This window comes from Mercenaria mercenaria, chromosome 17, assembly GCF_021730395.1.
Source record: "Mercenaria mercenaria strain notata chromosome 17, MADL_Memer_1, whole genome shotgun sequence".
Taxonomy (NCBI): domain Eukaryota; kingdom Metazoa; phylum Mollusca; class Bivalvia; order Venerida; family Veneridae; genus Mercenaria; species Mercenaria mercenaria.
In genome coordinates, this window is record NC_069377.1 from 40,165,630 (window position 1) to 40,174,344 (window position 8,715).

Sequence of the window (8,715 nt, forward strand, 5' to 3'; positions counted from 1 at the left end):
TCATGCACATATTATTAAAAAAAACATTCTTCGTACGTATAAAGTAATACGTGCGCAGTACTAGTACAAAATACATTATCGCACATACTTTAAATAAACATCTTCGTAGTTAAAGTAATACGTGTGCGCACGTATGGTACAAAAAACATCATCGACACATACTATAAAAAACATCTTAGTAGTATATAGTTTTACGTGCGTACGTACTAGTATAATAAAACATCTTAGTACGTATTAAGTAATACGTGCGCACGTGTAAGGTTTTCGTGCGCACGTATTAGTTTATGCGTAGGTTAGATATTTTTTATAAAACTAGTACATGCGCACGTAAAATCTTTTACGTGGGACGTAATAACTTCATACGTACGAAGATGTTTTTTTTTATAGTATGGGCGATGATGTTTTTTTATAATATTAGTGCGCATCGTATTAGTTATTACATGGCACGTATTAATATAAAAAAACATCTATGTAACCTCTGTGCCACCGTAGAAGTGTAATGAGTATTTTTAGTTATTTTTTACAAGTAAGTACAAAATATTTTTTAAATGCACTATGTATGAGATGCATGCATGTGCAATTAGAATTAGTTATTATTTTGCCTAGTAAAAAAGTGTACTGTGTACTCTGACGAATTAGCTGGCGGAGACTTACAATAATGAAAATTATGCAGTTTTGTGTTAAGATAAAATTATTGTACATAAAGAAGAAAAAATCTCCCCCACATATAAGTGAAGAATGAATTTTAATCGCACATAAAAGGTTCCTAAAAAATGATTTGTCAGAGTACAGGTCCAACCCGCTAACGTGACAATACTACAGGCGACCACAAACCATTTTTTTAGACAGGAAGGGTACTTAATAAACACGCGAGAGACAATCTATAAATTGACTTTGATAATGTCAAATCAGTTTATAGTATAGTGTATTTACTCCGACTTTTGGCCTACCTGTGAGTAATTACCTCCCCGGGTTGCATCTTAAAGAAACTGAAAGTTAGGAAAATCTCGCGCTCTTTTCTTAAATCAGGAAGGGCTGGTTTGAATTAGGCCCGGGCACGTTTTCTGAATAAAATGAGTACATGTATTTTACAGGCATTTATATCAAATAGTTATTTTCAACGACCTAAAGAAGTAAAAAAATACAAACAACAGTAACAGTTTGAAGAAGTTTGCGTGTGCTGAAATCGAATTTATAACTGCTCCTGACTAAAAAATAAGAAATGGCGAGTTAGATCATGCAAAACAGCAAAGGGCAGTATCCATCATTGTATTCCTCCATGTACATTGTACAGATTAAAATTCATGACATTTATATAAGGGGACAGTGTTTGGGCACCCCAGCTCCGCCCCCAGGACTTGGACTTTTGGATCGGACCGTGGTGGCCGTTTTGTAGAGGGGGCGTCCCCCACCGGCACGGGTGGCCGCCCAGATCGGGAGGAAAAACTCTTGTTTGGGAGCGAAACGGGGTGAGGTGCGGCTGGTTGTTTCCAAGGGGAACTTTTGCTTTTTTGATGTGACTCGTGGCTGAATGCGGAACTTGAAGTGGTTTTCTTTCAGCACAAAAGGGGGGTTATTACACCAGAAATATATACGAAACTGGTTGAAATTGCTCTCGTTAGCTTGTTAACAAGAAACATTGTTATTTGCTGTCATTAACACATTTTATGCTTGCAGTAATGGAAGGAGCCTTTGTAAACATTTAATCATGGTAGTTACATATAAAAAAGTATGGATATACTGGTCTTATAAACCTTTTGACTGCTGCCAGTAGCACAGAAAGAAAACTTGCTTTCATTGGTCATTTGACTCATTTCACTGACTTGAAGGGTGACATGTTATCATAGACCACTCTGCTGGCAGAAACATAAAATGAGACTTTTAAACCATTTAATGCTGGTATTGTATTGTTTACAGGAGAATTTATGGGGGAATGGGGCAATTTTCTATAGGGCAAAAATTTATCTTACGGCAGAATTTCTTGAAAACTTTGTATACTGTCTGAGATTCAAAGTTAGAATAGAACGAAAATATGTATTTTAGATCATAGGTACTAGGCTTGATCCTGAATTTTCTTGCGTGAATATCGGTTTAAGGGCAGATAATTCATGATAGATTATAAAATCGCTTACAATGATCTTTTAAACGATACGCGAGAAGGGTAGGTTTTTTTTACGGCCTATTAGCAATCTGAAGGAATCTTGTAAATGATTTTAATAACACTATTTAATTGCTGGCAGTCTTACTATGTAGGACACTGACAAAATAAATCTTATGTCATATATCTCTGGTAATACAGATTGTTGAACTGTTATAAATTGCTGGCATGTAGTAGCTGATGTAGCCAAAAACCGATAATTGCTGTAACTGGTGGCAGTGAACTGCGACAGGCTATAAACTGCTGGTAACTGCTGGAGTAGGAGCAGTTATCTGCTGTAACTGCTGGCAGTAGGAGCAGTTAACTGTCTACTGCAGCCCAGTTACAGCAGTGAAATGCTCCCTACTGCTGCTACTGCTGCTTATCTGTACTGCAAATTCACGCCGATTATTTAATGTGATGCGTATTATCATGACTGTATTGAATAAACTATACCATGTATGTGCAATCTAATTATTCTATTTTTAGAGTTGTTTTATTATTATGTTTATATGTGTACTTTATACTTTCAGTATTGTAACATGTTTAATGCAGTAAAATGGTATTGTTATGTATTGTATTGATATAAATTGTTTTATAATTTTTCAATTTTCTGTTTTATCTGTGTTTACAAACTTTGTACTTACATTGTAAATAAACACTGTGTTTATCTATCATGCAATTGCACATTAAATCTGCATGCACTTGATTACAGCATGTATGACCTTAGTTTTCAAAATTTTTATCATCATTTTTATATTGCAACAACATCATTTATCATTTGCATAAAAGTTTTACTCTGAAGCCTGTTATTCTGAAATGAAAAGGTATTTTGATTGCCTTGTACTTATTCAAAGACTACTAGTTTGTTTACTTTTTTAAATGTCTTATTTTGTATATTCATGCACAAATTTATTTTATGCAATCTTTATGTACTGATACATTTTGTTTCTTTTTTATAACTTTTTGAGCATATCATTTCAGTAAACTGGGAGTAAATGTAGTGCAAACTAAACAGAAATAATTGCAAAATAAATCTTGTATGCATAACACTTGAAATTCTATTCAGTCACTTTTTTGTGAGTGATTAAAAAAACCTGAAGTTACTATTCCACTTACTGAATAAATTCAATATTGTTTGAATGATCTTAGCAAACGAAAAACAAAAAGTTCATACGGTGCATTGGATCATATAGCATCTTCAGAACATTAAAAAGCATGCTTTGTCCAAGAAAAGTTGGTAGAATGGAACAGGAATGTTTAAAATTCAGTGCTATTTCTGTTTATATGATAACAGAAAGTAAATGTACTCACATTGTACTGTATAATACCGCCAATATTGAATCAAAATCCGCATATAACTTGATTGCTAATACAATATAATTGTTCGGACAATTGACACAGGAAATACTACTTATACATAGCAAAATGATTTTATCTTAAATATCCAGTACAAAATGTATGCAACAATATCTTCTTTATCATTTTTAAACTGTCACGTGACTGGCAAAGTATGACTTCAAGGAAAAACTTAGATCTTCCTCAATGGGAAACGGTGACAATCATTTAGTTTCACATTCTCAAGGCTATACCCGTATTTAATAATTTGCAGGTCGATGTATTTTAAGATTGAATGACAAATTGCACATTTGGGTACCGAGTGCACATGCATTTAAATAACCACAGTTTAAACTGGAGTATAAAGCTACGTTATAACTCTCGCATTTCCATAAACCTTAAACCTATGCATGTCCTGTTATACTTAAAGTTTGTGATAACCAATTATATAGCAGTAGCAGAAAAGCAAGTCTTAATTGGTTCATTTGCAATGTTAATTGACGCAATGAAAGTAAACAATAGATGACTTAAGTATCAAATTCCTTGAAGTTTAATTTTAGAACATAGGCCGAATTACACAAACTATTGTTTTATTTTTCAAAAGGTATTACTATATTTCCCTTGACTAAAGTGTTGGTGTTTTATGAAGATTTGTTGTGCAACGTATTAGGTTCAAAGTCGTGATAATTAGGGGCCTCCGTAGCCGACTGGTTAAGACCGCTGACTTCATATTACTTGCCCCACAAAACAATGTGGGTTCGAAATCTTGTTTGGAGTGCAGAATTCTTCATGTGAGAAAACCGTCCAGCTAGCTTATGAAAGGCCGGTAGTTCTATACCCATATACCTGCGTATGCCTGAAGCAATGCATAGAGAGTCTTCTGGGTTTTTTTCCTCCAAAATAAAAACTAGAAAAATCGCAATATGACCTAAATGAGCCGCGCCATGAGAAAACCAACATAGGGCTTTGCGCCAGTATGGATCCAGACAGATTGCGAATCCGGCAGGTCTGGTCAGACCCATGCTGTTCACTAACGGTTTCTCTAATTTGCAATAGGTTTTGAAGCGAAACAGATGGATTGACCAGACTGCGCGTGTGCGCAGGCTGGTCTGGATCCATGCTGGTTGCAAACGGACTATGTTGGTTTTCTCATGGCGCAGCTCAAATTGTGTCGGTGCGACTCTAAACCAGCATAACACATATAAAACAAGAAACTTCAAACAAGACGGATTTCTTATATTAAAGTGTAACGGCGGTGCCTCCGTAAGCCGAAGTGGTTATGGTCGTTGACTTCAAAACACTTGGCCTATCGATGTGTTCGAGCCTCACTCGGGTGCGTTTTGAATTCCTCATGTGACGAAGCCATCAGTGGCTTACGAAGGTCGGTAGTTCTAGCTCAGGTGTCGCTCGTGACGAAATATTGCACGGAGGGGCACGGGGTCTTTCAACCACCAAAGTGGAAAAGTCGACCATATGACCTTGTCTGTGTCGGTCGTGACGTTAAACACCCCCACCCCCCCCCAAAATAAAATTAAAAAACTTGTAACATTTTACTGTAATGTTTTGCATGGTTTTTGAGGTTAGAGGTTGCTTTTGCAGTGATGGAAGCCTTAAATTTACAATGGAATGGCTATGAAAATGCTGCTATTTAGTTTGTGCAGAAACCTACTGATAACATTTAAATAAATATAGCCTGCCCGCTTAGCTCAGTAGGGAGAGATCGGATCTCGGGGTCGTGGGTTGTATCCCCGGGCGAGGCGTATGTTCTCCGTGAAGTTTTGATAAAAGATATTGTGTCTGATATCATTCGTCCTCCACCTTTGATTCCTATGGGTAGCGGAGAACAGGTTTGTACAGGCACAGAATCCAGGAACACTGGTTAGGTTTACTGCCCGCCAGTGAAATACTGTTGAAAAACGGCGTTAAACCCAAAACAAACAAACAAATGTTTGAGATCAAGTTAGTTTTAGACCAGTTGTGTACATTTTCTGTTCAGTATATTGAAATCATCAATGCACGGACACATATTTAATGATTTAGCGAGAAAATTATATTGTTTTAACTATGAACTATGCAAATCAGATTAAAGCTAACATCTTAAATAATTTAGTGAAATTTTGTGACTTTCGTTCTTCTTACGAATATACAAGTTTATCAAGCGTTTCTTCTTAGTGAAATAGTGACTTTCAATGCTTCGTTCTCAAACAAAATTTATCTAAAATATATAACACAAGTCTGAGTTATTTAGAGTTATGTTGGATGTGTGTTAGCGTATACGGTATATTTGAAAAGTGGAGTTTCTTCTAATTTTGATATGATTTCTAGTTGATAGATACCGAGATATCTAGCTTTTGAATCCATTTATATTCCAACTATAGTCCTAGTTGCACCACCAAGATCAAAAGAAGGTATTAATAATTTTTCAAACTTGCATTTATAATGAACTTCAGCTATCAGTTTCTTTGAATATATTAGTTTTTATATATATTCCAAAGGGTCTTTCATAACGGCAATCTTAAAGTGATATGTGGCCGTTGCCTCTAACTGAACTTAGTGACTGTTATCAATGTTCCTGTTCTTCGGCATCATGGAGTCAATTCAGGGTGGCTGTACGTGTTAGGAGCGTCTTAATTCCTCTCATAAACGGAGTCTTCGAAATAACAAAGCCTATAGTAACGAAAGACTTTATAAAAAAAAAACATCTGATAGTTTTAAACATAACTGCTTTTTTAGCAACAAAATGTGCGCGATTTTGAATGATATAATGCGTATTTTCCTTTAACGTTTGAAATGCTTCGGCAAATATGAAATTACGCATATTAATTATAGCTGTTGTAACCATACGGACTAAATGACAATATAGCGACTGCGATCCTGGTGTATGCGTGTGTAACATAAAAAAGTTCTTGCAGAAAACTAATCCGTGGAAATTGATGTCTTTCCTTAGATGATGCGCTAATTTTAGATTTATTCATTCTACATGGTCGGTTGCATATTTATTGAATGACACAGGGAATGGGAAATGCTGACCGAGTTTTCAACGTTTATATTACTATTTTATTATCCTGCACCATTCAACTGAAATCGAGCTAGACTAAATAACACTGTATTTATCAAAATAAATTAAATATTTAACAGTCTTATAAATTCTGTGAAATATCAACCTATTAATGGATCGTGATAATTTTAACGGTACTTTGTAAAATCTAAAAACAGGTACAGCAGGTGTATTATCCGATAAGTGGTGTTAATTTGTATATTGTAGTATTCTTAACTCTAACGAGCCCTCCTTTTTTTAAATGGTTTTAACTTATTATATTTTTGCAGGTCTTTTTTTATATCGTCTTAGTATTTATTTTTCTTTCATTCTTTTTCTATTTATGTGTTTATCTAATTTATTTTTCATGCCATGACATACATGTATACAAATAGATTCAATGTCTATTCTAATATGAGATCCTCTGAAAAATGTCAATAAGTACACTGTATCAGTGCACGAGAAAATCATGATACAAATAGTTTTACCTGTATTCCTTCTCCAGGTAAAAACAAGCTGGAAAAACAAGAGCTGTCACTAATGGTGACAAATGCCCCCGCAGCGCCTTGACCTTTGACCTGGTGACGTTTGACCTTTGATCCTGGTGACCCAAGTCAGTAGGGGTAGTTGTACTCAATAATTACTATCAGCATGTGAAGTTTTGAAAGTCCTGGGTGCAGTGGTTCGCGAAAGTAATAGTGCCTTCATGCAAAAGTTAACGTTGTGACGAACGAACGGATGGACAGTTGAAAACTAATATGCCTCCCTTCGGGGGCATAATAAAAAAAGTAGCTCGCTCTGTATTCGAACCAGCACCGTAAGCTTACAAAGCATACGTGTTAACCACCAGACCACGCCGCTACTTACATAGGTTTTGCGATATAAGATATTTGTCGTAAAATGTGTCCACCTGATTGCTTATTTCAAGTGCTCGCCCATATGGGATTACCCGGTGGCGAGGGTAAATAAACGCAAACACACACACCCTATTTCATTGTTATAGGTTGATCCGGAATTAGTAAATCAAGGCCACAGTTATCGTGTTTTGTTAATACTTCCCTTTTCAATAATAACGCTAAAAAACACAGAAATCGCCGTGAAACTTTGCTAACAAATCCGTTACCAAGGCTTTTCCATATGACCGACATCCCTAGAAGCGTGGTCATGATGATGATGATGTTATGTTTCACATAACTAGGAGGATTTTGACGATGGCTTTATGTTCCACTAATGTTGCTTTAGATGATTACGTTACTCATTTGGTGTTTTGGTTTGAAACTATCTTTCTAACATGGTAATAAAATTGATAATCACGTGTTCTGGTTTAAAGACTGAAGAAAACAGTAAACCTGTTGACATGTCCCACCCTGTCGTCTGTGTGCTTGTTGTACAATGTCATTTATTAAAAGCTGCATGTCCCAACGATATGCATGTTCGAAAAGAAAGTGTGTGCCGAAAAAATTACATGATTCTGGGGTGGTAAAGTGCTCGTCTGCCGGACGTCTGCAAATATGCCTTAGCAACATTTTGCAATACAACTTTGATAAATAATATAATGATTGGCGATGATATAGCGATGACGACGGTGATTGCTGATGAAAGTGGTGATGAACACGGCGTCTTATGGTGAGTGTTGATAATTGTGATGATCGTTAGAAAACTAAGGATGATTAGGTGGTGGTTGTGGATGTGTAGTGGGTGGGTGGTGCTCATGATGCGGTGCTATACTGTTGTTGATGCTGTCTGATGCTGATGGTTGTAATACCGACGAATAATATAATTGATGAATATAATGATGTTATTGTTGAATACGGTAGAGTGATAAAGTGGTGATCCAGTATGTTATTGTTGTTCTTAATTACAAACCTATCAAAACGAGCTGGATATCAAGCTTGTGAAGTGTACAAACTTCCGATGAGCTTGTATATATACGAGGAAACCTGCTCACATGCAAAACTTTTATCTGAAAGAGGTATAATTAAAAAATAAAAGATACATTTATGTACCTTGTCCTGTTAGATCATCATCTGATGAAAAGTATGAAAGCATTGGACCCATTAATTTTAGAGAAACCTACTTACATGCAAAACTTCTGTTTCGCGGACGTGGACGTGGACGTGGACGCCGGCGAAAGGGCGACAATAACAGCTCTACTATTTGAAACTTTCAAATAGTCAACTACGGCTAGAATACCTAACATTTT

General features: G+C 36.0%; 1 protein-coding gene across 1 annotated transcript in view; it reads right to left on the reverse strand.

The window, feature by feature from the left end:
- LOC123536267 (uncharacterized) overlaps positions 1-3,640 on the reverse strand; it is a 65,226-nt gene extending 61,586 nt beyond the window's left edge. Inside the window, exon 1 of the mRNA XM_045319276.2 lies at positions 3,452-3,640. The gene's annotated coding sequence lies outside the window, so the exon portion shown is untranslated. The remainder of the gene's footprint in view (positions 1-3,451) is intronic.
- Between the last annotated feature and the right edge of the window lie 5,075 nt (positions 3,641-8,715).